The sequence below is a fragment of the Pan paniscus genome, chromosome 11 (assembly GCF_029289425.2).
Source record: "Pan paniscus chromosome 11, NHGRI_mPanPan1-v2.0_pri, whole genome shotgun sequence".
NCBI lineage: Eukaryota > Metazoa > Chordata > Mammalia > Primates > Hominidae > Pan > Pan paniscus.
The window spans coordinates 38615918-38640279 of record NC_073260.2 but is presented as its reverse complement, the minus strand read 5'-3'; the positions used below and the strand labels follow the sequence as shown (position 1 = coordinate 38640279).

The 24362-nt window shown below is 39.7% G+C and overlaps 1 pseudogene; it reads left to right on the top strand.

Annotated features, from left to right (window-relative positions):
* Positions 1 to 4556: 4556 nt before the first annotated feature.
* On the top strand, positions 4557 to 6801 carry LOC100972180 (actin, cytoplasmic 1-like; annotated as a pseudogene).
* The last annotated feature ends 17561 nt before the right edge of the window (positions 6802 to 24362 follow it).

Sequence of the window (24362 nt, the reverse complement as noted above, 5' to 3'; positions counted from 1 at the left end):
TTTTGTGACATTTCTTGCATTGAGCTCATTCTCCCCTTCTTTGATAATTTGCTTGTTATGTCCCCTTCACCCAGAGTTTCTTCTTTTCTTTGATAATATGAACTTTTCATTGTTTTTTAAAGCTTAGCTTAACTTTTCTTCCTCCTTAAAGCTTTCCCTACCCTCACCCAGAACTCTCTTTTTATTCATTAAATTCTAGGAGCAATGTCAGGGCAATTAGCACTTGGTCAGTTTCTAGTGTTTCAATAACATTAATAACAACAAACAGCAGTTTTCACTAAGTGCTTACTGAGTACCAATGTTATAACCACTGGACATGCATGTACTATTATTATCTTTATTTTATAGATAAGAACATTGCAATCCAGAGGACCTGAGTAGCTTAATAAAGGCCCCACAGCTGGCAAGTAGTGGATCTGGGTAAACCCAGACCATTAGATCCTAGAGCCTGAGCTATTATCCACTGGCATTTCTGAATGTGTGGTCTTCTGACCATGTACATTAGAATCACCAACATGGATACTGTTAAAAATGCAGATTACTGGCCTGGCGCAGTGGCTCTCATCTGTAATCCCAGCACTTTGGGAGGCTGAGATGGGTAGATCATGAGGTCAGCAGTTGGAGACCAGCCTGGCCAACATAGTGAAACCCCATCTTTTCTAAAAATACAAAAAATTAGCCAGGTGTGGTGGCTGGTGCCTGTAATCCCAGGTACTTGGGAGGCTGAGACAGAAGAATCGCTTGAACTTGGGAGACAGAGGTTGCAGTGAGCCAAGATCGCGCCATTGCACTCCAGCCCGGGAGACAGTGCGAGACTGTCTCAAAAAAAAAAAAAAAAAAAAACCAAAAAACAAACAAAAAAAAAAAACAAAAAAAAAATGCAGATTACTGAACCCACCCAGATCTACTATCTCAGAATCTATGGATCTAGATGTAGAGCCTGGGAATCTGCATCTTTAACAAGCTTCCCGGGTAACTCTTACAAACTATATTTTGAGAATCATTGCATATACTTTGCTGACTTTTCATTAATATATTTACCTTCCTAATCTGACTGTAAACTTCTTGAGGTCAGAGATTATGCTATCTACATACAACCTTCTAAATCCCCAAGTCTGCAATAGACATTTAGACATTGACTACAAGCTTAATCAATACTTGCTTTTTTTCTGATATAGGCAGCAAAATTAAATATTTTCATACAACTGTCGGAAAGATTCATATGATGGGACTTCTCATGAAAGCATCTGGTAATAGCCAAAGGCCCCGTAGTTAGGACCAATCTCATGAATGCTTCTTCTCATTCTGATACTGACTCAGTACATCTTCATTTCCTGCCTCAGTTTGCCTGCCTTTGAAGTTGGGGACATTTTAATAATAAAGAAACAGAGGTATTGGTGGGAGCTAGTAATGGTAATTAGAAATAGAATTTAAAAAGTGATAAGACTAACATCTCATTTAGAAATTTAAGACATAAATGAAATTAGCTTATTATTGAAGTTAGATCATACATGGTCCATTTCTAATTCACTGTGACAAGACTTTCACATCAGTTCAATTAGATAGATGTTGAGAGGTCACACAAAAGCTTTTCTGTACCCTCTGATGGCTGTTGACAATTGCTGAGTTAGCTAGTAGTGGCCTTGCATTAGTCTGTGATAACAGGATACTCACACCTTCCAGTCCAGCCTGCTAGTTTCAGATGAGCTATATAATTTCCTCAGGTCAAGCCAGAATTTTAACCCAGATCTTAATATTCCAAATTCATTGTTTCCCACAACCGCATCCTATTTCCTCTGCATGGCATGCTACTAGACATATGAGTCAAAAAGCAGCTTAGGTCGTGTGGGAATAAGGCTGGTAACAGAAAAGAAAAGACTTATTTTGTACTCCCCTGACCTTTTTTTTTGGCTAACCAATTTCTTATGCAGCATCAGCTCCTGAAGGACTGCTGACAGCATATTAGCCATTTACATTTTATCCATTTACAATCAGAATCATGGCAATCCAAATGTTTACTTTTAATATGAATACCAACTGTATCACTAGGCAATTGTTATCATTAAACCCTAGCAATTGGCTAATGTCCAACGAATAATTTAAACTGTGGAACCTTGTGGGTTACTGTCCTGCCTGTGTGTTATTAATTCTTATCAATATTTTGTTTAAAGAAACAGTTTTGGAAGCAACAATAAGCAAAAAATAAAAGTATCACCTACCTATCACACACTACTGAGGATGGAAAACATCTAATATTTATTTGGAGATCCGATGGACTGGGGATGAGTTGTCAACAGAAACAGCACCTGTGAATGTGCCTTTTGTCTTTCTAGAAAAGTCACTTGTTAGGAATTTATTTATTAAATAAATTTTATTGTGTATATTGTGTTTATGAATTATATTATATATTTTATATATAGTATGTATATATATATACTAGTAAGATAATTACTATAATGGAATGAATTAACATATCCATCATCCCTCACATAGTTACCCATTTTTCCCCTCTGTGGCAAGAGCCTCTATAATTTACACATTTAGCAAAAATCCTAAATACCATACATTATTATTAACCATAATCTCCATGTTGTACATGGATCTTTTAGGGCTTTGCCATGACATATTACCTGTCTATTACCTGCCTGTAAATAGGTTTTTAGATTTCCCTGACAGGAGAAGGTTAAACATTGTAAACATTGTAAAAATGTTTAACCTTCCCCTCAAACATTGTAAAAAACATGCCATTAGATAATTTCTTAAGGAAATACTCCAAAAAGCTTCTCTTCTCCTAAGAGACATCTTAGGATGAGTTAGTCAGTGTAAATGGGGGGTTGAAGCACATCCAAATGAAAGATGAATTCTGCTGCCTCATTCTTTTAATGGCCTCCTGCCCAAAATAAAACTAGCCAGCAAGCGGTATTTATCTTAGCGATGCTGCCATTTCATATCACAAAGTGACCATGCAGTCTCATAAACATAGTCCAAAAGTGCTGACTTTCAAAGGCAGTTGAATTTTTTTTTTACTTGTTACTGTTTTATAGCTTTGCATAAAATGCTAATGCAATGACATTTGTAGAACTATTAAATCATTTTAATGAAAGAGTAACAGTTATACAACTAATTCATTTTAGTGCATTTCACTTGCAGAATCCTTTAGTAGTTGATTGTAATGGGAAGAAGCAATTTTTTTTTGTAGCTCCATAATTTTGTTCTCATGTGGAACCAAATCTCATTATTTTGGTGTAGTTTATATCCAAGTCTAATGGAGCAAATCCATTGACACAATTTGTTGTCCCAAATCTGGGCCCATTTGCCTGATGGCCCCCGCTTAATGTGATCTATAGTCTAGCCAAGCCAAGTCTGCTTCTCTGGAAAAATATGGCTTTCTGTTTTCCTTTTAAGTGTTTAGGGGTAAATATACAGTCATGCATTTTCAGCTACTGAAAAATGAGCTCATTCGCCATAACACCAAATCAAGGAAAACATTTGGGCTTTAAAAATTATCTTTGATCATATAACAAGACAGCTGGGATTGATTATTATCCCGGTCCCACATTTCCTCATTAATGGCCATCCCACTCGGTATATGCTGTCATGCCAGGACCTCTGTGGAAGAGAATGGCTGGAAAGCCTGGAAACATTAAGCCCTGTGAGCAGTGGAAACAGATTTACATTTCTAAACAGATCCTTTGTTAAAGATCACCAGTGCATAGATCTGCAGCTTTCTTCTAGAGTAAAATCATTCTCTGTTTCTCTATGCCTGGCCCCCATGTTTTCAGACAAAGCTTCCATTAATAGATAACTCTTTCTTAAACAAAAATTTCTTTTAAGGAATTGCATTCCCTGATGTCCTCAAATGCTTAGGTTACCCAGAGAGTTGACTTCATTGTCAACGTATTTTTACCCCCTTACAAACATATGTATTCCCTTTAACATTTTTCTCCTTACAAACTGTATTATTCCTCTTAAAATAAGTATATTCTTGTGAAATATGAATTCATTTTGTTTACCCTTACTGCAAATTTTTCTTCTGATTTTCTTCTGAACCAACTAGTCTCATTATTATTCTACCATGAGTTTAAGGGTTTTGCTGTTAAAATGTTCATATCTTTTCCTTCACTCAGGCTTCTCTTGAGCATAGATGTAAAATATTGCAAAGATGTGAAAACTAGAATGTTTTCCCTCCAGGTGAACTGATTATCAAACTTAGTGTCCTGAACAACAGCACTCTTCTGCATTTTATCTAGCTTTGATCGTTTTAGAACATAGATTTCTTCTAAAACAATGCCTGTACAGTATCATTCCAAATATATAACAGTGAAATTAATGCCTTTTTCATTCACACGGTATTATTGACCGGAAGAAGCACATCCATTTAGATTCTCACTAGCAGCCTAGTTTACTTTATTCCATTATTTACAATGAAAGGGTTAGAATTTCTGTTTGTATTTATGTAGGTGGTACATTAAATGTGTACAATTTTATGAATATTTTTCATCCAGCTCATCAGAATACCAATTTTGTCTGTTAAAATATCATATATTTCTGGCCAATACCACATCTGACCCGCGAGCACAGAACCCTGCCCTTGCCGCTCCGCCGCCCTGTCCACACCCGCCGCCAGCTCACCATGGATGATGATATCGCCCCACTTGTCATTGACAACGGCTCAGGCATATGCAAGGCCGACTTTGCAGGTGATAATGTCCCCCTGGGCCATCTTCCCCCTCCATCGTGGAGCGCCCCAGGCACCAGGGTGTGATGGTGGGCATGGGTCAGAAGGACTTGTACGTGGGGCGACGAGGCCCAGAGCAAGAGAGGCATCCTGACCCTGAAGTACCCCATCGAGCACACATCGTCACCACCTGGGATGACATGGAGAAGATCTGGCTCTACAATGAGCTGGGTGTGGCTCCTGAGGAGCACCCGTGCAGCTGACTGAGGCCCCCATGAACCACAAGGCCAACTGCAAGAAGATGACCCAGATCATGTTTGAGACCTTCAACACCCCAGCCATATACGTGGCCATCCAGGCCTTGTGGTCCCTGTACGCCTCTGGCCGTACTACTAGCATCATGATGGACTCCGTGGATGGGGTCACCCACACTGTGCCCATGTACAAGGGGCATGCCCTCCCCCATGCCATCCTGCATCTGGACCTGGCCGGCTGGGACCTGACTGGCTACCTCATGAAGATCCTCACCCAGCGCGGCTACAGCTTCACCACCAGGGCAGAGCAGGAGATTGTGCATGACATCAAGGAAAAGCTGTGCTACGTCGCCCTGGACTTTGAGCAGGAGATGGCCACGGCAGCCTCCAGCTCCTCCCTGGAGAAGATCTAGGAGCTGCCCTACTGCCAGGTCATCACCATCGGCAACGAGCGTTTCCTCTGCCCCAAGGTGCTCTTCCAGCCTTCCTTCCTGGGCATGGAATCCTGTGGCATTCACGAAACTGCCTTCGACTCCATCATGAAATGTGACGTGGACATCCACAAAGACCTGTATGCCAACCCAGTGCTGTCTGACGGTACTACCATGAACCCTGGTAACCCTGACAGGATGCAGAAAGAGATCACTGCCCTGGCGTCCAGCACAATGAAAATCAAGATTATTGCTCCTCCCGAGCTCAAATACTCTGTGTGGATTGGCTCCATCCTGGCCTCGCTGTCCACTTTCCAGCAGATCAGATATGGACCAGCAAGCAGGGGTATGAAGAGTCGGCCCCTCCATCCTCCAAATGCTTCTAGGCAGACTGTTAATTGCGTTACACCCTTTCTTGATAAAACCTAACTGGTGCAGAGAACAAGATGAGATTGGCATGGCTTTATTTTTTATTTTATTATTTTATTTTTATTTTATTTTTTTTGTGGCTTGACTCAGATTTAAAAACTGGAACGGTGAAGGTGACAGCAGTCTGTTTGAGCAAGCATCCTCCAAAGTTCTACAATGTGGCCGACGACTTTGATTGTACATTGCTCTTGTTCTTTTTTTAATAGTAATTCCAAATAACATGAGATGCATTGTCACAGGAAGCCCCTTGCCCTCCTAAAAGCCACCCCACTTCTCTCTAAGGAGAATGGCCCAGTCCTCTCCTGAGTCCACACAGGGGAGGTGATAGCATTGCTTTCATGTAAATTATGTAATGCAATTTTTTTTTTTGAGACAGAGTCTTCTTCTGTCGCCCACGCTGGAGTGCAGTGGCGTGATCTCGGCTCACTGCAAGCTCCGCCTCCTGGGTTCACACCATTCTCCTGCCTCAGCCTCCCGAGTAGCTGGGACTGCAGGCATCCACCACCACGCCTGGCTAATTATTATTATTATTATTATTATTATTATTTGTATTTTTAGTAGAGACAGTGTTTCACCATGTTAGCCAGGATGGTCTCAATCTCCTGACCTCGTGATCCGCCTGCCTTGGCCTCCTGAAGTGCTGGGATTATAAGTGTAAGCCACTGCGCCCAGCCTAGCACAATTTTTTAAATCTTTGCCTTAATACTTTTTAAATTTTGTTTTATTTTAAATGATCAGCCTTCATGGCTCCCCCTTTTTTGGCCCCCAACTTGAGATATATGAAAGCTTTTGGTGTCTCTGGGAGTGGGCGGACGGCAGCCAGGGGCTTACCTGTACACTGACTTGAGACCAGTTGAAAAAAAGTGCACACCTTAAAAAAATCATATATTTCTTTAGGTTAATGTCTTAATCATTTACTATTTTTTATGAGTTGCAGTGAAAATGAGATGAAAATCATTTTGCAATTTAGTCCTATGTATCATTAACTGTACATTAAACTCCAGAGATCTGAAACAGTTAACAACTAACAACTATGTAGTAATTAAAAGTTTACAGAACACATCAACCATAACCAGAACCCACCTCTGCAACAACCCTGTAAGATAGATTTGTTATCTTATTTTACTGTTGAGAATACTGAGGTTTTGGAGAACATAATAACTGGAAATTTGTTTCTGATCAGTGTAATAGAAAACATCATTTTCTATATGTAGCTGGAAATAAGGATGAATCTGAAGACCTAATATGCATGGGGTATTTGGCCACAACAGAACCAGTATGTTTCTAGGAAGATGTGCTCCAGGACTGATGCATGATTTTTAAAATATTTTTAATTTTTTGTGGGTACAGAGTAGGTATATATATTTATGGGGTACATGAAATTTTTAAAAATTTTTTATTTTTCCATAAGTTTTTGGGGTACAGGTGGTATTTGGTTACATGAGTAAGTTACTTAGTGGTGATTTGTGAGATTTTGGCGCACCCATCACCCAAACAGTATACACTGCACCATATTTGTAGTCTTTCATCCCTTGCCCTCCTCCCACTCTTCCCCACAAGTCCCCAGAGTACATTGTATCATTCATGCCTTTGTGTCCTCACAGCTTAGCTCCCACGTATCAGTGAGAACATATAATGTTTCATTTTCCATTCCTGAGTTACTTCTCTTAGAACAACAGTCTCCAATCTCATCCAGGTCACTGCAAATGCTGTTAATTCATCCCTTTTTATGGCTGCATAGTATTCCATTTTATATATACACACCACAGTTTCCTTTTTTTTTTTTGAGACGGAGTCTCACTCTGTTGCCCAGGCTGGAGTGCAGTGGTGTGATCTAGGCTCACTGAAGGCTCCACCTTCCAGGTTCACACCATTCTCCTGCCTCAGCCTCCCGAGTAGCTGGGACTACAGGCATCCACCACCATGCCTGGCTAATTTTTTGTATTTTTAGTAGAGATGGGGTTTCACTATGTTAGCCAGGATGGTCTAGATCTCCTGACCTTGTGATCCGCCTGCCTTGGCCTCCCAAAGTGCTGGGATTATAGGCGTGAGCCACCGCGCTCATAGATTGATGGGCATTTGGGTTGGTTCCGTGATTTTGCAATTGTGAATTGTGCTGCTATAAACATGCATGTGCAAGTATTCTTTTCAAATATGGCTTCTTTTCCTCTGGGTAGATACCCAGTAGTAGGATTCCTGGATCAAATGGTAGTTTTATTTTTAGTTCTTTAAGGAATCTCTATACTGTTTTCCATAGTGGCTGTACTAGTTTACATTCCCACTAGCAGTGTAGAAGTGTTCCCTGTTCACTGCATCCACGCCCATATCTACTGTTTTTTTATTTTTTTTGATTATGGCAATTCTTGCAGGAGTAAGGTGTTATCACATTGTGGTTTTGATTTGCATTTCCCTGATCATTAGTGATATTGAGCATTTTTTCATATGTTTGTTGGCCATTTATATATCTGCTTTTGAGAATTGTCTATTCATGTCCTTAGCCCACTTTTTGATGGGATTGTTTTTTTTCTTACTGATTTGTTTGAGCTCTTTGTAGATTGTGGATATTAGTCCTTTGTCAGATGTATAGATTATGAAGATTTTCTCCCACTCTGTGGGTTGTCTGTTTACTCTGCTGACTCTTCCTTTTGCTGTGCAAAAGCTCTTTAGTTTAATTAGGTCCCAGCTATTTATCTTTGTTTTTATTGCATCTGCTTTTGGGTTCTTGGTCATGAAATCCTTGCCTATGCCAATGTCTAGAAGGGTTTTTCCAATGTTATCTTCTAGAATTTTTATAGTTTCAGGTCTTAGGTTTAAGTCCTTAATCCTTCTTGAGTTGATTTTTGTATAAGCTGGGAGATGAGGATTCAGTTTCATTGTCCTACATGTGGCTAGCCAATTATCCCAGCACCATTTTTTGAAAAGGGTATCCTTTCCCCACTTTATGTTCTTGTTTTCTTTGTCAAAGATCAGTTGGCTATAAGTATTTGAGCTTATTTTTGGGTTCTCTATTCTGTTCCATTGGTCTTATGTGTCTATTTTTATACCACCACCACCACCACACTATTTTGGTGACTATGACCTTATAGTATAGTTTGAAATCAGGTAGTGTGATGCCTCCAGATTTGTTCATTTTGCTTAGTCTTGTTTTGGCTATGCAGGTTCTTTTTTGTTCCATATGAATTTTAGAATTGTTTTTTGTAATTCTGTGAAGAATGATGGTGGTACTTTGATGGGGATTGCATTAAATTTGTAGATTGCTTTTGGCAATACGGTCATTTTCACAATATTGATTCTACCCATCCATGAGCATGGGATGTGTTTCCATTTGTTTGTGTCATCTATGATTTCTTTAGAGGACTTTCAACTCCTTGGTTAGGTCAGTTCCTAAGTATTTTATTTTTTTGCAGCTATTGTAAAAGGGGTTGAGTTCTTGATTTGATTCTCTGCTTGGTTGCTGTTGGTGTATAAAAGAGCTACTGATTTGTGTATGTTAATCTTGTATCTGAAAACTTTGTTGAATTCTTGTATAAGTTCTAGGAGCTTTCTGGAGGAGTCCTTAGGGTTTTCAAGGTCAACAATCATATCATCAGCAAACAGTGACATTTTGACTTCCCTTTACTGATTTGGATGCCTTTTTATTTCTTTCTCTTGTCTGGTTGCCTTGGCTAGGACTTCCAGTACTATGTTGAAGAGGAGTGGCAAGAGTGGGCATCCTTGTTTTGTTCCAGTTCTCAGAGGGAATGTTTCCAACTTTTCCCCATTCAGTATTATGTTGGCTGTGGGTTTGTCATAGATGACTTTTATTACATTAAGGTAAGTCCCTTGTATGATGATTTTGCTGAGAGTTTTAATCATAAAGCAATGCTGGATTTTGTCGAATGCTTTTTCTGCATCTATTGAGATGATCATGTGATTTTTGTTTTTAATTCTGTTTATGTGGTATATCACATTTACTGACTTGTGTATGTTAAACCATCCCTGCATCCCTGGTATGAAACCCACTTGATCATGGTGGATTATATTTTTGATACATTGTTGGATTTGTTTAGCTAGTATTTTGATAAGGATTTTAGCATCTATGTTCATCAAGGATATTGGTCTGTAGTTTTCTTTTTTGGTTATGTCCTTTACTGGTTTTGGTATTAGGGTGATGCCGGCTTCATAGAATGAATTAGGGAGGGTTCCTTCTGTCTCTGTCTTGTGGAATAGTGTCAAAAAGATTGGTACCAAGTCTTCTTTGAATGTCTGGTAGAATTCTGCCATGAATCTGTCTGGTCCTGGACTTTTTTTGTTGGTAATTTTTAAATTACCATTTTAATCTCACTGCTTGTTATTGGTCTGTTCAGGGTAGCTAATTCTTCCTGATTTAAGCTAGGAGGGTTTATTTTTCTGGGAATGTATCCATCTCTTCTAGGTTTTCTAGTTTATGTGAGTAACGTTGTTCATAGTAGCCTTAAATGATCTTTTGTATTTCAGTGGTGTCAGTTGTGATATCCCCTATTTTGTTTCTTAGCGAGGTTATTTGGATTTTCTCTCTCTTCTTGGTTAATCTTGCTTTTGGTCTATTAATTTTATTTATCTTTTCAAAGAAATAGCTTTTTGTTTCATTTATCTTTTGTGGGGTTTTTTTTGTTCTAATTTCATTTAATTCTGCTCTGATCTTGGTTATTTCCTTTCTTCTGCTAGGTTTGGATTTGGTTTGTTCTTGTTTCTCTAGTTCCTTGAGGTGTGACCTTAGAATGTCAGTTTGTGCTCTTTCAGTATTTTTCATGTAGGTGTTTAGGGCTATAAACTTTCCTCTTAGCACTGCCTTTGCTGTATCCCAGAGGGTTTGATAGGTTGTGGCATTATTGTCATTCAGCTCAAAGAATTTTTAAATTTCCTTCTTGATTTCATTTTTGACCCAATGCTCATTCAGGAGCAGGTTATTTAATTTCCACGTATTTGCATGATTTTAAAGGTTCCTTTTGGAGTTGATTTCCAGTTTTATTCCACTGTGTTCTAAGAGAGCACTTGATGTCATTTCAATTTTCTTGAATTTATTCATGCTCATTTTATGGCCTATCATATGTTCTATCTTGGAGAAAGTTCCATGCACTGTTGAACAGAATGTGTATTCTTGGTTGTTGGATGAAATGTTCTGTATATATCTGTTAAGTCAATTTGTTCCAACATACAGTTCAAATCCATTGTTTCTTTGTTGACTTTTTGTCTTGATGACCTGTCTAGTGCTGTCAGTGGAGTATTGAAGTCCCCCACTATTATTGTGTTGCTGTCTGATTTCTTAGGTCTATTAGTGATGGTTTTATAAATTTGGGAACTCCAGTGTTAGGTGTATATATGTTTAGGATTGTGATATTTTCCTATTGGACAAGGACTTTTAGCATTATATAATGTCCCTCTTTGTCTCTTAACTGCTGTTGCTTTGGTTTGTTTTGTCTGATATAAGAATAGCTACCTCTGTTCGCTTTTGGTGTCCATTTGCATGAGATGCCTTTTTCTACCCCTTTAAGTTTATGTGAGTCTTTATGTGTTTGGTGAGTCTCCTGAAGGCAGCAGATAGTTGGTTTGTGAGTTCTTATCCATTCTGCAGTTCTGTATCTTTTAAGTGGAGCATTTAGGCCATTTACATTCAATGTTAGTATTGGAATGTGAGGTACTGTTGCATTCATCATGCTCTTGTTGCCTGTGTACTTTTTTTTGCTTTTTAACTTGTATTTTTGTTTTACAGGTCCCATGTGATTTAAGCTTTAAAGAGATTCTGTTTTGATGTGTTTCCAGGATTTGTTTCAAGATTTAGAGCTCCTTTTAGCAGTTCTTGTAGTGGTAGTTTGGTAATGGCGAATTCTCTCAGCATTTGTCTGTCTGAAAATGACTGTATCTTTACTTCATATGTAATGCTTAGTTTTGCTGGATACAAAATTCTTGGCTGATAAATTTTGTTTGAGGAGGCTGAAGATAGGGCCCCAATTCCTTCTAGCTTGTAGGTTTTCTGCTGAGAAATCTGCTGTTAATCTGATAGGTTTTCCTTTATAGGCTACCTGGTGCTTCTGTCTCACAGCTCTTAAGCTTCTTTCCTTTTTCTTAACTTTGGATAACCTGATGACAGTGTGCCTGGGAGAAGATCTTTTTCTGATGAATTTCCCAGGAGTTCTTTGTGCTTCTTGTATTTGCATGTCTAGGTCTCTAGCAAGGCCAGGAAAGCATTCCTTGATTATTCCCCCAAATATGTTTTCCAAGCTTTTAGAATTCTCTTCTTCCTCAGGAACACTGATTATTCTTTGGTTTGGTCGTTTAACATAATCCCAGACTTCTTGGAGACTTTGTTTATATTTTCTTATTCTTTTTTCTTTGTCTTTGTTGGATTGAGTTAATTTGAAGACCTTGTCTTTGAGCTCTGAATTTCTTTCTTCTACTTGTTCAATTCTATTGCTGAGACTTTCCAGAGTACTTTGCATTTCTAAAAGTGTGTCCAAAGTTTCCTGAATATTTGATTTTTTTTTTCTTAAAGCTATCTGTTTCCTTGAATATTTCTCCCTTCAATTCTTGTATCATTTTTTGGATTTCCTTGCCTTGGGCTTTGCCTTTCTCTGGTCCCTCCCTGATTAGCTTAATAACTAATCTCCTGAATTCTTTTTTAGGTAAATCAGAGATTTCTTCTTGGTTTGGGTCCATTGCTGGTGAACTAGAGCGATTTTTTGGGTATGTCAAAGAGCCTTGTTTTGTCATATTACCATGGTTGGTTTTCTGGTTCCTTCTCATTTGGGTAGGCTCTGTCAGAGAGAAGGTCTAGGGCTGACAGCTGTTGTTCAGATTCTTTTGTCCCACGGGGTATTCCTTTGATGTAGTACTCTCCCCCTTTTCTTATGGATGTGGCTTCCTGTGAGCCAAACTGCTGTGATTGTTGTCTCTCTTCTGGGTCTAGCCACCCAGTGAGTGTACCTGGCTCCGGGCTGGTACTGGGGTTGTTTGCACAGAGTCCTATGATGTGAGTCATTTATGGGTCTTTCAGCTGTGGATACCAGCTCCTGTCCAGTGGAGGTGGCAGCACAGGGGCGGTGCAATGGGCTCCATGAGGGTCCTTAATTTTGGTGGTTTAATGCTCTGTTTCATGCTGGTTGGCCTCCTGCCAGGCAGTGGCACTTTCCAGAAAGCATCAGCTGTGGTAGTGTGGAGAGGGACTGATGGTGAGCGGGGACCTAGAACTCCCAAGATTAAATGCCCCTTGTCTTCCATTACCAGGTTGTATAGGGAAAGACCATCAGGTGGGGGCGGGGCTAGGCATGTCTGAACTCAGACCCTCCTTGGGTGGGTCTTGCTGCGGTTGCTGTGGAGGATAGGGGTGAGATTCCTAAGTCACTGGAGTTGTGTACCTATAAGGATTAAGGCTACCTCTGCTGAGTCATGCAGGTTGTTAGGGAAGTAGGGGAAAGCCAGTAGTCACAGGGCTCACCCAGCTCCCATGCAAACTAAAGGGCTGGTCTCACTCCCATCATGCCCCGCCCCCCAAACTGCCCGGAGTCTGTTTCCAGGTGGAGGGTGAGACAGACTTGAAAACTTGCCCTGGGCTTCCTGCCTCCCAGCTGTGAAAGAAAAGGGCTTGGTTCTTACCCCACCTGTGGAGTCTGCACACTAGATTCTTTCCACTCCCCCCCTAGTTCTGGCCAGGAGGTTCTCGCCCCATTCAAATTGTTACAAAGTTCAAAGATTTCCTTCTCCTCGTGGAGTTTTACCCCCTGCTCCTCTAGCCACCCTCCTGATGGATCCCTGTGGTGCCAGGCAGGAATGGGCTTCTTGGGGACCCAGTGAGCACCCAGGGCCTTTCTGCTGCTTTCTCTACCTCTGTATTTCCCTTGGCTCTCTAAATTGACTCAGCTCCAGGTAAAGTCAGAAACTTCTCCCACAAACAGACCTTCAGCTTCTCCAGTGGGGGTGTGTGTTTGGGGGAAGAGGGTCTTCTTTTCGCACTTCTGCAGTTGAGGCACTCACAATATTTGAAGTGTCTCCCAGGTCCTGCAGGAGCAGTCCACTTCCTTCAGAGGGCCTGTGGGTCTTCTCAGAATTGCTGTTTTGTTCTTGCAGTCGATCTGGAGCTACAGTTCACAATGCAAGCCTCCACACGCTGCTCTGTCCAGAGCTGCAATCTAGTCCTGCCTCCCATCCACCATGGTAATCTCTCATGAGATGTTTTGATACAGGCATGCAATGTGTCATAATCACATCATGGAGAATGAGTTGTCCATCCTCTCAAGTATTTATCCTCTGTATCACAAACAATCCAATTATACTCTTTTAGTTACTTTCAGTTGTACAATTAAATTATTATTGGCTATAATAAAATAATTATTAAATTATTATTAACTATAATCACCCTGTCTTATGGTTTGAATCTGTGTCCCTGGCCAAATCTCATGCAGAACTATAATCCCCAATATTGGTGGTGGGGCCCAATGGGAGGTGACTGGATCATGGGGGTGGATCCTTCATGAATGGGTTAGCACCATCCCACCTTGGTACTGTATAGTGAGTGAGTTCTCACGAGATCTGGTAGTTTAAAAGTGTAGCCCCTCTCTCCTCTCTCCTGTTCATGACATGTAAGATGCTTGCTCTAGCTGTACCTTCTGCTGTAAGTGAAACCTTGCTGAAGCCTCCCCAGAAGCAGATACCACAATGCTTCCTATACAGCCTGTGAAACTGTGAGCCTGTTAAACCTGTTTTCTTATAAATTACTCAGTCTCAGATATTTATTTATAGCAATGCAATAATAGCCTAATATACTCTGTTGTGCTATCAAATACTAGGTCTTTTTCATGCTTTCTATTTTTCTGTACCCATTAACCATCCCCACCTTCCCCATACCCCAACTTTCCTTCCCAGCCTCTAATAACCATCCTTCTACTCTCTGTCTTCATGAGTTCAATTGTTTTGATTTTTAGATCCCCAAAATAAGTGAGAACATATGGTTTGTCTTTATTTCACTTAACATGATGACCTCGTTTCATCCATCTTGTTGCAAATGACAGGATCTTATTATTTTTTGTGGCTGAATAGTACTCCATTGTATGTACCATGTATGTATCCATTCATCTGTGAATGGACACTTAACTTTCAGATGTTGCCTGCTGTGAACAGTGCTGCAACACACATGGGAACTGATGCATGATTTTCGTGGTAGACTTCGTTGCCATGTATTCAAATGCATTTTAGATGATAATTGGGACATTGCCAGCCATGGCAGGCCATGGAAAGGCTAGGGTTCTATAGAGAAGATGTAAATAACAAGTCAAGCAAGTGCTGCTAGGAAGAGAGCATTACAGGACTACAAATTCAAAGACTGGAAAAGACCCTGTGGACCATTACTGCTTTCTTGATCTTTCAAGAAGGCTTGAATAGAGAGAGTAGCTCTCTGTCAATGTGGCTGGACTTGGATATGTAAACATTTTTCTACTTTTAAATGCATTCTTTTAAGTATGAGTGGCCCTTCTCTCCTGAATCTATTCCTTAAAATTAAAACAAAATTTATGGGTACATAGTAGGTATATATATTTATGGAGTACCATCACTGTACTCTCTATCTCCCTGAGTTCAGTTGTTTTAACTTTAGTTCCCACAAATGAGTGAGAATACATGAAGTTTGTCTTTCTGTGCCTGGCTTATTCCACTTAATGTCCTCCAGTTTCATGCATGTTGTTGCGAAGTACAGTATCTCATTGTTTTTTATGGCTGAAAAGTGTTCCATTGTGTATATGCACCACATTTTCTTTGTCCATTCATCTGCTGATGGACCCTTAGGTTGCTTCCAAATCTTGGCTATTGTGAACAGTACTGTAATTAACATGGAAGTGCAGCTATATCTTTGATATACTGATTTCCTCTTTTGGAGTATATACCTAACAGTGCGATTGCTGGATAATATGGTAGCTCTACTTTAGTATTTTGAGGAACTTCCAAACTGTTCTCTCTAGTGGGTGTGCTAATTTACATTCCCACCAAAACTGTAGGTTTCTCTTTTCTCCACATCCTCACCAGCATTTGTTATTTATTTATTTATTTTTTAAGTTTTTTTTTTTTATACTTTAAGTTCTAGGGTACATGTGCACAATGTGCAGGTTTGTTACATAGGTATACATATGCCATGTTGGTTTGCTGCACCCATTAACTCATCATTTACATTAGATATTTCTCCTAGTGCTATCCCTCCCCCAGCCCCCTCACCCCACGACAGGCCACAGTGGGTGATGTTCCCCGCCCTGTGTCCAAGTGTTCTTATTGTTCAGTTCCCACCTATGAGTGAGAACGTGCGGTGTTTGGTTTTCTGTCGTTGTGAGAGTTTGCTGAGAATGATGGTTTCCACCTTCATCCACGTCCCTGCAAAGACATGAACTTACCCTTTTTTATGGTTGCATAGTATTACGTGGTATATATGTGCCACATTTTCTTAATCCAGTCTATCATTGATGGACATTTAGGTTGGTTCCAAGTCTTTGGTATTGTGAATAGTGCCACAATAAGCATATGTGTGCATGTGTCTTTATAGTAGCATGATTTATAATCCTTTGGGTATATACCCAGTAATGGGATGGCTGGGTCAAATGGTATTTCTAGTTCTAGATCCTTGAGGAATCGCCACACTGTCTTCCACAATGGTTGAACTAATTTACACTCCCACCAACAGTGTAAAAGTGTTCCTATTTCTACACATCCTCTCCAGCATCTGTTGTTTCTGGGCTTTTTAAAAAAAATTATTATACTTTAAGTTCTAGGGTACATGTGCACAATGTGCAGGTTTGTTACATATGTATACACGTGCCATGTTGGCATGCTGCACCTGTTAACTCATCATTTACATTAGGTATATCTCCTAATGCTATCCCTCCCCGCTCCCTCCACCCCATGACAGGCCCTGGTGCGTGATGTTCCCCACCCTGTGTCCAAGTGTTCTCATTGTTCAATTCCCACCTATGAGTGAGAACATGCAGTGTTTGATTTTCTGTACTTGTGATAGTTTGCTGAGAATGATGGATTCCAGCTTCATCCATGTCCCTACAAAGGACATGAACTCATCCTTTTTTATGGCTGCATAGTATTCCATGGTGTATATATGCCACGTTTTCTTAATCCAGTCTGTCATTGATGGACATTTGGGTTGGTTCCAAGTCTTTGGTATTATGAATAGTGCCTCAATAAACATACGTCTGCATGTGTCTTTATAGCAGCATGATTTATAATCCTTTGGGTATATACCCAGTAATGGGATGGCTGGGTCAAATGGTATTTCTAGTTCTAGATCCTTGAGGAATCACCACACTGTCTTCCACAATGGTTGAACTAGTTTACAGTCTCACCAACAATGAAAAAGTGTTCCTATTTCTCCACATCCTCTCCAGCACCTGTTGCTTCCTGACTTTTTAATGGTTGCCATTCTAACTAGTGTGAGATGGTATCTCATTGTGGTTTTGATTTGCATTTCTCTGATGGCTAGTGATGATGAGCATGTTTTCATGTGTTTTTTGGCTGCATAAATGTCTTCTTTTGAGAAGTGTCTGTTCATATACTTCACCCACTTTTTGATGGGGTTGTTTGATTTTTTCTTGTAAATTTGTTTAAGTTCTTCGTAGATTCTGGATATTAGCCCTTTGTTAGATGGGTAGATTGCAAAAATTTTCTCCCATTCTGTAGGTTGCCTGTTCATGCTGATGGTAGTTTCTTTTGCTGTGCAGAAGCTCTTTAGTTTAATTAGATCCCATTTGTCAATTTTGGCTTTTGTTGCCATTGCTTTTGGTGTTTTAGTCATGAAGTTCTTGCACATGCCTATTTCCTGAATGGTATTGCCTAGGTTTTCTTCTAGGGTTTTTATGGTTTTAGGTCTAACATGTAAGTCTTTAATCCATCTTGAATTAATTTTTGTACAAGGTGTAAGGAAGGGATCCAGTTTCAGCTTTCTACATATGGCTAGCCCGTTTTCCCAGCACCATTTGTTAAATAGGGAATCCTTTCCCCATTTCTTTTTTTTGTCAGGTTTATCAAAGATCAGATGGTTGTAGATGTGTGGTATTATTTCTGAGGGCTCTATTCTGTTCCATTGGTCTACATCTCTGTTTTGGTACCAGTACCATGCTGTTTTGGTTACTGTAGCCTTGTAGTATAGTTTGAAGTCAGGTAGAGTGATGCCTCCAGCTTTGTTCTTTTGGCTTAGGATTGTCTTGGCAATGCAGGCTCTTTTTTGATTCCATATGAATTTTAAAGTAGTTTTTTCCAATTCTGTGAAGAAAGTCATCAGTAGCTTGATGATGATGGCATTGAATCTATAAATTATCCTGGGCAGTATGGCCATTTTCACAATATTGATTCTTCCTATCCATGAGCATGGAATGTTCTTCCATTTGTTTGTATCCTCTTTTATTTCGTTGAGCAGTGGTTTGTAGTTGTCCTTGAAGAGGTCCTTCTTGTCCCTTGTAAGTTGGATTCCTAGGTATTTTATTCTCTTTAAAGCAATCGTGAATGGGAGTTCACTCATGATTTGGCTCTCTGTTTGTCTGTTATTGGTGTATAGGAATGCTTGTGATTTTTGCACATTGATTTTGTATCCTGAGAATTTGCTGAAGTTGCTTATCAGCTTCAGGAGATTTTGGGCTGAGACGATGGGGTTTTCTAAATATACAATCATGTCATCTGCAAACAGGGACAATTTGACTTCCTCTTTTCCTAATTGAATATCCTTTATTTCTTTCTCTTGGCTGAATGCCCTGGCCAGAACTTCCAACACTATGTTGAATAGGAGTGGTGAGAGAGGGAATCCCTGTCTTGTGCCAGTTTTCAAAGGGAATGCTTCCAGTTTTTGCCCATTCAGTATGATATTGGCTGTGGGTTTGTCATAAATAGCTCTTATTATTTTGAGACACGTCCCGTCAATACCTAGTTTATTGAGAGTTTTTAGCGTGAAGCGTTGTTGAATTTTGTCGAAGGCCTTTTCTGCATCTATTGAGATAATCATGTGGTTTTTGTCTTTGGTTCTGTTTATATGATGGATTACGTTTATTTATTTGCATATGTTGAACCAGCCTTGCATCCCAGGGATGAGGCTTACTTGATCGTGGTGGATAAGCTTTTTGATGTGCTGGTGGATTCAGTTTGCCAGTATTTCATGGAGTATTTTTGCATCAATGTTCATCAGGGATATTGATCTAAAATTCTCTTTTTTTGTTATGTCTCTCCCAGGCTTTGGTATCAGGATGATGTTGGCCTCATAAAATGAATTAAGGAGGATTCCCTCTTTTTCTATTGATTGGAATAGTTTCAGAAGGAATGGTATCAGCTCCTCTTTGTACCTCTGGTAGAATTCGGCTGTGAATCCATCTGGTCTTGGACTTTTTTTGGTTGGTAGGCTATTAGTTATTGCCTCAATTTCAGAACCTGTTATTGGTCTATTCAGGGATTCAACTTCTTCCTGTTTTAGTCTTGGGAGGGTGTGTGTGTCCAGGAATTTATCCACATCTTCTAGATTTTCTAGTTTATTTGCATAGAGGTGTTTACAGTATTCTCTGATGGTAATTTGTATTTCTGTGGGATCGGTGGTGATATCCCCTTTATCATTTTTTATTGCATCTATTTGATTTTTCTCTTTTCTTCTTTATTAGTCTTGTTATCAATCTATCAATTTTGTTCATCTTTTCAAAAAACTAGCTCCTGGATTCATTGATTTTTTGAAGGGATTTTTATGTCTCTATCTCCTTCAATTCTGCTGTGATCTTAGTTATTTCTTGCCTTCTACTAGCCTTTGAATGTATTTGCTCTTGCTTCTCTAGTTCTTTTAATTGTGATGTTAGGGTGTCAATTTTAGATCTTTCCTGCTTTCTCTTGTGGGCATTTAGTGCTATAAATTTTCCTCTACACACTGCTTTAAATGTGTCCCAGAGATTCTGGTATGTTGTGCCTTTGTTCTCATTGGTTTCAAAGAACATCTTTATTTCTGCCTTCATTTCGTTATGTACCCAGTAGTCATTCAGGAGCAGGTTGTTCAGCTTCCATGTAGTTGAGCCGTTTTGAGTGAGTTTCTTAATCCCGAGTTCTAGTTTGATTTTACTGTGGTCTGAGAGACAGTTTGTTATAATTTCTGTTCTTTTACATTTGCTGAGGAGTGCTTTACTTCCAACCATGTGGTCAATTTTGAAATAAGTGTGATGTGGTGCTGAGAAGAATGTATACTCTGTTGATTTGGGGTGGAGAGTTCTGTAGATGTCTATTAGGTCTGCTTGGTGCAGAGCTGAGTTCAATTCCTGGATATCCTTGTTAACTTTCTGTCTCATTGATCTGTCTAATGTTGACAGTGGAGTGTTAAAGTCTCCCATTATTATTGTGTGGGAGTCTAAGTCTCTTTGTAGGTCTCTAAGGACTTGCTTTATGAATCTGGATGCTCCTTTATTGGGTGCATATATATTTAGGATAGTTAGCTCTTCTTGTTGAATTGATCCCTTTACCATTTTGTAGTGGTCTTCTTTGTCCCTTTTGATCTTTGTTGGTTTAAAGTCTGTTTTAACAGAGACTAGGATTGCAACCTCTGCTTTTTTTTTTGTTTTCCATTTGCTTGGTAGATCTTCCTCCATCCCTTTATTTTGAGCCTATGTGTGTCTCTGCATGTGAGATGGGTTTCCTGAATACAGCACACTTGGGTCTTGACTCTTTATCCAATTTGCCAGTTTGTGTCTTTTAATTGGAGCATTTAGCCCATTTACATTTATGGTTAATACTGTTTTGTGTGAATTTGATCCTGTCATTATGATGTTAGCTGGTTATTTTGCTCGTTAGTTGATAAAGTTTCTTCCTAGAATCAATGGTCTGTACAATTTGACATGTTTTTGCAGTGGCTGGTACTGGTTGTTCCTTTCCATGTTTAGTGCTTCCTTCAGTAGCTCTTGTAAGGCAGGCCTCGTGGTGACAATATCTCTCAGCATTTGTTTGTCTGTAAAGGATTTTATTTCTCCTTCACTTATGAAGCTTAGTTTGGCTGAATTTGAAATTCTGGGTCGAAAATTCTTTAAGAATGTTGAATATTGGCTCCCACTCTCTTCTGGCTTGTAGAGTTTCTGCTGAGAAATCCGCTGTTAGTCTGATGGGCTTCCCTTTGTGGGTAACCCAACCTTTCTCTCTGGCTGCCTTTAACATTTTTTCCTTCATTTCAACTTTGGTGAATCTGACAATTTTGTGTCTTAGTGTTGTCCTTCTCAAGGAGTATTTTTGTGGCATTCTCTGTATTTCCTGAATTTGAATGTTGGCCTGCCTTCCTAGGTTGGGGAAGTTCTCCTGGATAATATCCTGAAGAGTGTTTTCCAACTGGGTTCCATTCTCCCTGTCACTTTCAGGTATACCAATCAGATGTAGATTTGGTCTTTTCACACAGTTCCATATTTCTTGGAGGCTTTGTTTGTTTCTTTTTACTCTTTTTTCTCTAAGCTTCTCTTCTTGCTTCATTTCATTCATTTGATCTTCAATCACTGATACCCTTTCTTCCACTTGATCAAATCGGCTACTGAAGTTTGTGCGTGCATCACGTAGTTCTTGTGTCATGGTTTTCAGCTCCATCAGGTCATTTAAGGACTTCTCTATGCTGTTTATTCTAGTTAGCCATTCGTCTAATCTTTTTTCAAGGTTTTTAGCTTCTTTGTTATGAATTCAAACGTCCTCCTTTAGCTCAGAGAAGTTTGTTATTACCGATCGTCTGAAGCCTACTTCTCTCAACTTGTCAAGGTCATTCTCCATCCAGCTTTGTTCCGTTGCGGGTAAGGAGCTGCATTCCTTTGGAGGAGGAGAGGTGCTCTGATTTTTAGAATTTTCAGCTTTTCTATTCTGGTTTCTCCCCATCATTGTGGTTTTATCTACCTTTGGTCTTTGATGATGGTGATGTAAAGATGGGGTTTTGGTGTGGATATCCTTTCTATTTGTTAGTTTTCCTTCTAACAGTCAGGACCCTCAGCTGCAGATCTGTTGGAGTTTGCTGGAGGTCCACTGTAGACCTGTTTGCCTGGGTATAACCAGCGGAGGCTGCAGAACAGCAAATATTGCAGAATGGCAAATGTTGCTGTCTCATCCTTCCTCTGGAAGCTTCGTGTCAAAAGGGCACCTGGCTGTATGAGGTGTCAGTCGGCCCCTACTGGGAGATGTCTCCCAGTTAGGGGGTCAGGTACCCACTTGAGGAGGCAGTCTGTCCATTATCAGATCTCAAACTCTGTGCTGGGAGAACCACTGCTCTCTTCAAAGCTGTCAGACAGGGACATTTAAGTCTGCAGAAGTTTCTGCTGCCTTTTGTTCAGCTATGCCCTGCCCCTAGAGGTGGAGTCTACAGAGGCAGGCAGACCTCCTTGAGCTGCAGTGGGCTCCACCCAGTTCGAGCTTCCTGGCGGCTTTTTTACCTACTCAAGCCTCAGCAATGGCAGATGCCCCTCCCCTAGCCTCGCTGCTGCCTTGCAGTTCGATCTCAGACTGCTGTGCTAGCAGGGAGCAAGGCTCTGTGGGTGTGGGACCCTCTGAGCCAGGCGTGGGATATACTCTCCTGGTGTGCCGTTTGCTAAGGCCATTAGAAAATCACAGTGTTAGGGTGGGAGTGTCCTGATTTTCCAGATACCGTCTGTCACAGCTTCCCTTTGCTAGGAAAGGGAATTCCCTGACCCCTTGCACTTCCCGGGTGAGGCGATGCCCTGCCTTGCTCCATGGGCTGCACCCACAGTCTGACAAGCCCCAGTGAGATGAACCCAGTATCTCAGTTGGAAATGCAGAAATCACCCATCTTCTGAGTCACTTATGCTGGGAGCTGCAGATTGGAGCTGTTCCTATTCAGCTATCTTGGAACCTCCTCTCAGCATTTGTTATTACCTGTCTTTTGAATACAAGCCATTTTAGTTGGGGTGAGATAATATCTCATTGGAATTTTGATTTGTATTTCTCTGATTACCAATGATGGTGAGCACTTTTTCATATGCCTGTTTGCCGGTTGTATGTTTTCTTTTGTGAAATGTTTATTCAGATCTTGTGCCCATTTTTTAATTGGATTATTAGATTTTTTCCTATTGAGTTGTTTGATCTCCTTGTATATCCTGGTTGTTAGTCCCTTGTCAGATGGATAGTTTGGAAGTATTTTCTCCCATTCTGTGGGTTGTCTTTTCACTTTTTTGATTATTTTCTTTGCTGTGCAGAAGCTTTTTTTTTTTTTTTTTTAAATTATACTTTAAGTTTTAGGGTTGTGCAGAAGCTTTTTAACTTCATGTGATCCCATTTGTCTATTTTTGCTTTGATTGCCTGTGCTTTGGAGGTAATACTCAAGAAATTTTTGCCTAGACTAATGTCCTGGAGTGTTTCCCCAAAGTTTCCTTTTATTAGGTTGATAGTTTGAGGTCCTAGATTTAAGTCTTTATTTTGGTTTGATTTTCGTATATGGCAAGAGATAGGGGTTTAGTTTCATTCTTTCACAGTTTTTCCAGCACCATTTGTGGAAGAGACTGTCCTTTCCCTAATGTATGATCTTGGCACCTTTGTAAAAGAGGAGTTCACTGTAGATGTGTGGATTTATTTCTGAGTTATCTATTCTGTTTCATTTGTCTATGTGTCTGTTTCTATGCTGTTATGGTTATTATAGCTCTGTAGTATAATTTGAAGTCAGGTAGTGTGATTCCTCTAGTTTTGTTATTTTTGCTTGGGATGACTTTGACTATTCTGGGTCTTTTGTGGTTCCATATACATTTTAGCATTATTTTTTCTATTTCTGTGGACAGCGTCATTAGTATTTTGATAGGAATTGCATTGAATCTGTAGATTGCTTTGGGTAGTATGGACATTTTAACAATACGGTTGTTCCAATCTATGAACACTTTGGGTTGTTTTCAATTTCTCACATCAATGTTTTAAAGTTTTTATTGTAGACATGTTTCACTTCTTTCGTAAAGTTTATTCCTAGGTATTTCATTTTATGTGTAGCTATTGTATAAGGGAGTACTTTCTTGATTTTTATGTTAGATTGTTCACAGTTGGCATATAGAAATGCTACTGATTTTTGTGTGTTGGTTTTGCATCCTGAAACTTTATTGAATTTGCTTATTAGTTCTGATAGTTTCTTGGTGAAGACTTTAGGTTTTTCCTAATATAAGATCATAACATCTACTTCATTGAATTTGTTTATTAGTTCTGACAGTTTCTTGGTGGAGACTTTAGGTTTTTCCTAATACAAGATCATAACATCTACTTCGTTGAATTTGTTTATAGTTCTGACAGTTTCTTGGTGGAGACTTTAGGTTTTTCCTAATATAAGATCATGACATCTACAAACAAGGGTAATTTGACTTCTTCATTTCCAGTTTGGATGCCCTTTATTTCTATAACTTGTCTGATTGTTCTAGTTAGGAATTCCAGGACTATGTTGAATAACAGTGGTGAAACTGGGCGTCCTTGTCACATTCTAGATCTTAGAGGAAAGGCTTTCAGTTTTCACTGATTCAGTACAATACTAACTGTGGATCGGTCATATATGGCTTTTATTGTTTTGAGGTGTTTTCCTTCTATAGCAATTTTGTTGAGGGTTTTTTT